Here is an 8,093-nt window from a genome sequence, read left to right on the forward strand (position 1 = left end):
TGATAAAACACGTACAGAAGTTCTTGGCGCATTTTCCATTATTTGTTGGACATTTTCTTTTAATTCTTCAGTCCGCTTTTTAGGTCGGCCGCTTCCTTCTTTTCTTGTTACACTGCCCGTTTCACGAAAAACATTAACACAACGCTGAACTGCACTTTGAAAAATTTTGTACTCAACAACGCCGGGAAATTGATTTTGAAATTCTATGAAACATTCCTCAATAGAATACTTCCATATTCCATCAATCTTGCGTCCATTTCTAAAGTAGGACTCTATGATAAACACTTTTTGTTCTTGAGAAAACACCATTTTAAACGCTTTTTAAAACGAAAATATTCAAATTGATAGCGGCGATATAGCGCTTTGACAGATGACGTTTAAGTTCATTTGCTATACGCTACGCCCTACGTCCAAATTTTCAGAACCAACTTGACCACGTTTTTATTTGAACGCTCGTTATATATATATATATATAATATGGAAAACTTCTTGAACCTTTTGTCTTCTAATTGGGAATTATTTTTCTTAGGTAGCAGGTTCTAGTTTGACCGCTGGTCAAAATGATAAAAAACACACAGCAATATTTTTTTATTAAATTCTAACGTTCTAACACTATTTTTATTTTTTTTTATTATAAATAATTTCCTGAATTAGTCTTTTATCGTAATTAGGTTCTTTGACTAAAATTTTAGTTTGATTAAAATTAAAAGAATGTTTTTTCCTTCATATGTTTATTAAGAGCAGTAGTAGTAAATATACAAAAAACTGTTCTACTACTCTTAATAAACATATGAAGGAAAAAAAACATTCTTTTAATTTTAATCAAAGAACCTAATTACAATAAAAGACTAATTCAGGAAATGATTTATATTAAAAAAAAATAGTGTTAATGACAAAACTGATATAAAAAACCTAAGTCAGATATATCACAATTTAATTAAATAAATACTAACTAAACTACTAATAAACTACTGTTTTCTAATAATTAATAATATGGTTCATTTATTGGATACACTTAATTTGTTTTTAAATTATGTTTTCTTCTTTTGTTTCTCGTTGGTTTACAACAAATCTCCTAGATATCTCTAATGTTCACTTCTTTCATTTTATTTCTACAAAAATTTGACACCATTCGGACAATCTGGTAGAATCGTTGTTTTTGCTCTCACTCGATATCAGTACTTCCACATATCTGTATCGTGGTTCCTAAATTAATAGTTTTCACACATAAATTTTAAATTGAACATCATCATGTTCAACACAAAAATTAAATGCGAAATAAAAATGAATAACAAAAAAGTTCTCCTGATGCAACTGTTGTTTTAAAAAATTTAGGTTTTTCTTTTCTTTTATATTATACATGGAGTTGGTTGCTCTTAGGTATGTATTAACAAAAAAATTATTGTAAAAATTAAAATTTAATGCATGTTAAAATTGTAAATCATTAAGTTGTTTTATATTTTCAGGTTTTTAGTGTGACGTGTACAAAATAATGTGTTTTATTTGAAAAATAATCTTTGAAAAAGTTCCCGATCCGGAGCGAAACGTTAGAATTTAATAAAAAATTATTGCTGTTTGTTTTTTATCTTTTTAACTAGAACCTGATACCTAAGAAAAATAATTCCCAATTATATATATATATATATATATATCTTGTCCTCTATTGGCCCTATTAAACTTTTTTTGATTAAGCAAAATTAAAACGGCCTCTACTCAATAGGAGGAGTCACAGTCGACTGAATATTAGAGATTGCATCCCCCGGTTAAAATTGTTAAAATTATACTTTCAATTTTTAAATTGTAAATTAAAAATGTTAATTAAAATTAAATTTGTAAATTTTCACTAAAATTACAGACTACAGACAAGATTGTTCGTGAATCATTCATTCTGCTCACTAGAAATAATTTCCATTTTTTTCATTCCAAAATATTGATTAGAACCCGAAATACTTTTTTTTTATAGATGAACATCAGGGGTAGTTTGCCTCAGTTTAAATCCGTTTTAGACCAATAGAAAGTATAAGTACAAGCAGTAATTTCCATTTCGTTTCATTCCAAAATATTGATTAGAACCCGAGATGTCACAGAAATACTGTTTTTGGGGGTGAACAGGAGGGGTAGTTTGCATCCATTTAAATCCGTTTGAGGCTAATAGAACAAATTATTCGTATGATTAGAGAAAAAGTAAAAACTTTTTATTTTGTAATGTTAATTCTAATCGTATAGACATTTTTCGCTCACTAGGGGGTTGTTCGCCCCCTAAAAAGAGAACTTAATTTTGTCAATTTGTTTACATGTTATATTTTTAATTTTTTTTTAACAAATATGAATTTTTTATATATAAAAAATGTTTGAAAAATATAGTATTTTTGAAATAAAAAATAAGTGTAGCAACCCCCAAACACGAAATCACTAATGAAACATCTGTTTTTTTTATAAGAAGTAATTTTGCATGTTGTTTTATTCCAAAATATTGATTAGAACCCCAGATATTTAGAAAAAACTGTTTTTAGGGGCGAACTTTGAGAATGTACTTCACCGACATATTTAATAATAATAATGCAGAATATATTATAAATACTCGACTCAATAGACAAAAACACATACAACTAAAAGAGTTCTTTTAGGTTATGAACATGAAACAAATGCAACGTAGAGCGCAAACTCGTAAATAACAGGTAGGTACGTTATTTCTAACATAACGTTTTAACGTAAATGGGATTCATACTCGGCCTGAATATCATGTTTACAACAATTGGCATGATTTGACAACATACATGGTTTTTTATTGAACCTAAATCGCTCCTATGCGTTTTTGTAACATATGTACATCCTGTATATTGAATATGTTTAAAAACTGGTACTGTATAAAATATATAAAAACTTTTCTTTAAGTTTTGACCTAAAATAAATAAGTTAGTTCATCTCCAACTGATGTTTTAATAGTATAAAACGTAACATGGTAATAAATCTGAGTATCTCCAATATTTTTCAAATTTTTCAAATCTGATACATAACTGAATTGCATTATCCAAATTATGTTTATCGTAGTCTTCTAATAGTTTTAATCTTAAGTCTTCATTTTGTAAACCACAGATTATTAAGTTTTTTGTTAATGAGTCTTTTAAGTCGCCTAATTCACACGTTAGAGCCAAATTTTTTAAATCCGTGATAAATTGATCCATTGATTCATTTTCAGCCTGTCTGCGAGTTAGAAAGAAACGTTCATAGGACAGATTTTTTTTCGGCAAAAAATGACTCTCAAAACACTGCAAAACCTTATCTAGCTTTTTCTTATCTGCTTCTTGCAACGTAAACGTGTTGTATATGCGAATGCCTTCAACTCCTATGTAGTGGATTAACTGAGCAACTTGCACTGGTTCATCCTTTTTCCCGATTTCCGATGCCACTAGATAATTCTCGAATCTTTGCCGCCATAACTTCCAATTTTCACTTAAATTTCCTGTGAAATCCATAGGTTCTACTCCTCTGTAGTCACCCATTTTTTATAAATTCTAATACAATATTATAATTCTCAATTCGACTGCGCCATGTTACGTTTTATACTATTAAAACAACAGTTGGAGATGAACTAACTTCTTTATTTTAGGTCAAAACTTAAAGATAAGTTTTTATATATTTTTTTCAGTACTAGTTTTTAAACATATTCAATATACAGGATGTACATATGTTACAGTTTTGACCAATATAAATTTTATAACAATCACTGCAAGGAATACTATACACTACATTTGACTTATGTAACAAAGGAATTTTATCTTTAAGATTCAAAAATATATTTTTATTAAGTAATGTGTTCTTAAAAGCTAGTTGAATATCGATGTTCGTGTAAAGTAATCACTGCCTGGGACACCCGGTATACATCACTCAGGTGGTCTACGTGCGTCTCCGGCCAACCATTCAGCCCATCCCGTCGAGATGACAGATTTGGGGTCGATGCGTTTGTTTATGTTAGTACCTATTAATTGTAAGATACATTTGACTGTAAAAGAAACGGGGAGAGAGAATTCATTCTTCCTCGAGCTGTAGACTATAACAGTTTGTAACGTTTCCATCTAATAAAGCCAAATACCGAGTGTTCAGTTGTTACTATTCTCTCTTGGGTGTTTACAGTAAAACAGCGGTGGGATTCGCCTATGTGCTTTTGAGGTGTTTCCGGCAAATTGTGTTTTGTGCGGCCTGAAAAACAACAGACTTGTGTGCGGTATTAGTGTAAAGTGGCATAAAAACAAATGGATCGTTTCCCAACGAGAAGAGCTTCGACATCTAGTTCTTGCTCAACTTCCAACGAAAGTCTAGAGAAAAGAAGACGATATATAGTGATGGCAGATTCTGCCGACAAACCATCAACAAGCCGTAGCTACACGCCACCAATTTCTGAAAGTGATAACAAATTAGTTCGTTTAGAAAAGTTAGTCGAAAAACTTATAGAGAATCAGGTGCACAAATCAGACAAACCTAGATTTGTCGCAAAGTCGGAATGTATTCCAGAATTCTATCCCGGAAATCCTAATCTCTCTGTTAACAAGTGGATAGAGAAAATTGAACAACTCCAATCTATTAATATTTGGGATGAACAAACTACGATTTTCCACATGCAGAATCGATTAACGGGACTTGCAAGGAAATGGTATGATAATTTGCCTTCTTACAAATACAGCTGGATAGAATGGAAGACAATGTTATTGAAGTCATTTCCCGAACATCAGGATTTTGCAGCAACGTTGTGGAAAATGTTGACCAGATCAAAGTTAACTAATGAGTCATGGGAGCAGTACTATTTTGACAAAACGGAACTTATGAGTGCCTGCGACATAAGAGATAGAAGAGCCGTATCTTATTTAATTGATGGGATACCAGACCCAACCATACAGGCTGGCGCCAGAGCTGGCAGATATGACACGCCTGATTCTCTGTACGCAGAGTATTTATCTACCTTAAAATTCGAAAGAGAATTTGGAAGACCCAGGCAACGGAATACTGAAAGGGAAGCCCTGACTGATCAACACTGCAACACTAGTATTCCAAAGAAAGGAAAATTAAAGCAAGGAAAAGTTTTGAGGTGTTACAATTGCAGAAAACAATGACATTTTTCCAACCAGTGTCCAAAGCCCATGATCGAATGTACAAAATGCAAGCGTCTGGGTCATTTAGAAAAAGACTGCCTACGACGGCCTGTCCAAAATAACATTGCTCAAGGTGCATCGAATGGCACTAACCAGTGTTATTATTTTGACTGTTGGGTCAACGAAGTGCCTAAGCAGTCGTACGTAGACACTGGCTGTGGAGCTGTTCTTTTGAGACAAAAAGACGCTGACTTGTTGCAGATTAAGTACACGCCTCTTACGCTGAATATACTAGGATATGGAGGCTCAATAGTTAAAGCTGTCGGGAAAGCAGTTATCCAATTAAGGGTGGATGAAGTCGTCCTCGAAGTGGAAACTATAATAGTGCGGAATGATGCACAAAGTGTAGCGGTGATAGTGGGCCAAAACTTTATAAATCATGATAGCGTCATCATGGTAGCTACTGGGCGTACTGTGAGGCTATTGTCATCCGATGCAGACGTTGTTCAAGCTCTAGGAATTCCTTCAGGTAAAATTCCCTTGTGGGCCAAGGAGCACACGGTCATTCCACCTAAAACAACTGCGTTGGTGGCAGTCACGTCACGAGGGTCTTACAGTGGCGATGTATACATCCAAGGGAAATTCCGACCTATCCCTGGTAAGGATCATTATGTCCAGGACTGCGTAACAAATGCACAAGATGGGCACCTAACCATAACAAATATATCTCATAATCAAATCGAGGTAAGTGAGCACGATATTTTGGCTAGATGCATTGCATGTCTGGAGGACATAACGCCGATTATGTCTGTATCTGTATTAGCTTCAAGTTGTATAGAACGAAAACATTTTACTGAAAATGATGTAAATGTCAATAAGAACCTAAAGTCGGAACAAATTCTAAACTTACTGACTTTAATAAATGAGTTTAGTAATTGTTTTGCTCAATCCACCAGTCAATTAGGTAAAACTGATGTCCTAAAAATGCCCATTCGTCTTACGGATGATCAGCCTGTCGTTTATAGACCATATAGACTTTCTTTCGATGAGCGGAAAGTCGTCAGGAATATAGTAGATAATTTACTAAACAATGATATTATACGTGAATCTGACTCACCGTATGCGAGTCCGATCTTGTTAGTTAAAAAGAAAAATGGTGAGCAGCGTTTGTGCGTAGATTATCGTGCTTTAAATAAGAAAACTGTAAAAGACAGATTCCCTCTTCCGCATGTAGAAGACTTTTTAGATAAATTGAAAAATTGCCGCTATTTCACTAGCCTCGATCTCACTAGCGGATATCACCAAATTCCCATGGAGGAATCGTCCATTCAAAAAACTGCATTTATCACTCCTGATGGACATTACGAGTATCTACGATGTCCTTTCGGTCTTTCAAATGCTCCAGCAGTTTTCCAGAGAACAATAAACAAGGTCTTGGGAAAACTGCGATATGGAAAAGCTCTGGCATATATGGATGATGTATTGATACCAACTATAGATGTTGAAAGTGGCCTGAATACCCTACGAGAAGTGTTACAATCATTCGAGAGGGCGGGGCTTACGTTCCGACTACACAAGTGTCAGTTTTTTATGGAAAAAGTAGAGTACCTGGGGCATGAGATTAGTCAGGCTGGTATACAACCAGGGAAAAGAAAAACCGATGCTGTGGAAAAGTTCCCGATACCAAGCGATATACGAGGTGTTCGACAGTTCCTGGGATTAGCGAGTTACCGTCAACTGGGGCTACTTAGATAATTGCGGGGCAAATTTGATAACATATGTCCAAACTTTTAAATTCTTAAATTACTGCGCAAGCACAAATTTCTTGGCGCGTTTGAACACATGATATGTTTTTCAAATGTCACACGTTTACGAGAGTGTAAGCCTTTTGTAGCGTTTTGCCGCGGTTCTCGTACTATAAGGTAAGAAAGTTTACTTTTAACGTTTATGTATTTTACGAAACCTCAGAAATTTTTGGTACACAGCTAAAGGGTTTTATTTTGGATCAATTTTCATTATTTTATATGAAATCTTGTTTACCTGGGATGTAAATATCATTTTTAAATTTATTTTAAAATCATAATCAGACCTTTCAGCTTTTCAAATGCTTCGTGGGGTAACTTTGATCGCCTGATATGGGGCAACTTTGATTTGATTTTTTGATTTAATTGAAAATTTTGTAGAGGTGTAAAGTGCCAATTTTTTATTCTTGCCGTTTTGCTATCGATGTTTCTAACAAAGCATGAAAATTAATGCCTAGTTTAAGTTTATTTAATGTCTAGTTTAAGTTTATTTTGTTCTTTTTGAGTCTGCTTCCATACCGATAATTCCTATGTGTGTTCAAAGCAAATTAATGTTTATTTAGATATTTTTCTAATCGAAAATATACATTATTAAGATAAAAGCGTATTTATTTCTTAATTTCTGGTTGGTTTTTACACAAATGTGTTATTTTTGGGTTAGTTATTAATATATTTTTTATTTTTTATTAATTTGGACGGGGTTTCATTGAGTTTAAGAGCAAAATTTATCATTTATCAAAGTTGCCCCAAATCCAGTAAAACTTTGATCAGGCCTAAATTATTTTTTTCTGATTTTTGTGAAAGTTTATTGAATGCCTAATGAGTGCTAAGATTTAACATATAACTGTATATATACTTCCCTTTTTTTTTTTTTCAAAATATCTCAACTCTTTAGTGAACTACAGTGAAAAATTAAAAATTTAGTGATCAAAGAAGCCCCAGTTCACGGTATGTACTTAAAGTGGCGACAAATTCATTTTACCAGTTTTTTATAAATTACATTCTATGAGATAATTTTATACCAAATGATAGCAAAATTTTTTTTAAAGAATAAAAATCAGATTATCAGATAATTGGTACAATATTCTCACGTACGTATAATTTAATTAATTTAATTCTACGTCTAGGAAATTGTAGGGACACACATAAAATTTTTTTCCGAAAGTCAACTTTTACACTTACAGAAACTACTCACAATCATTAT

The sequence above is a fragment of the Anoplophora glabripennis genome, unplaced genomic scaffold (genome assembly GCF_000390285.2).
Source record: "Anoplophora glabripennis isolate ALB-LARVAE unplaced genomic scaffold, Agla_2.0 scaffold236, whole genome shotgun sequence".
In the NCBI taxonomy this organism is placed as follows: domain Eukaryota; kingdom Metazoa; phylum Arthropoda; class Insecta; order Coleoptera; family Cerambycidae; genus Anoplophora; species Anoplophora glabripennis.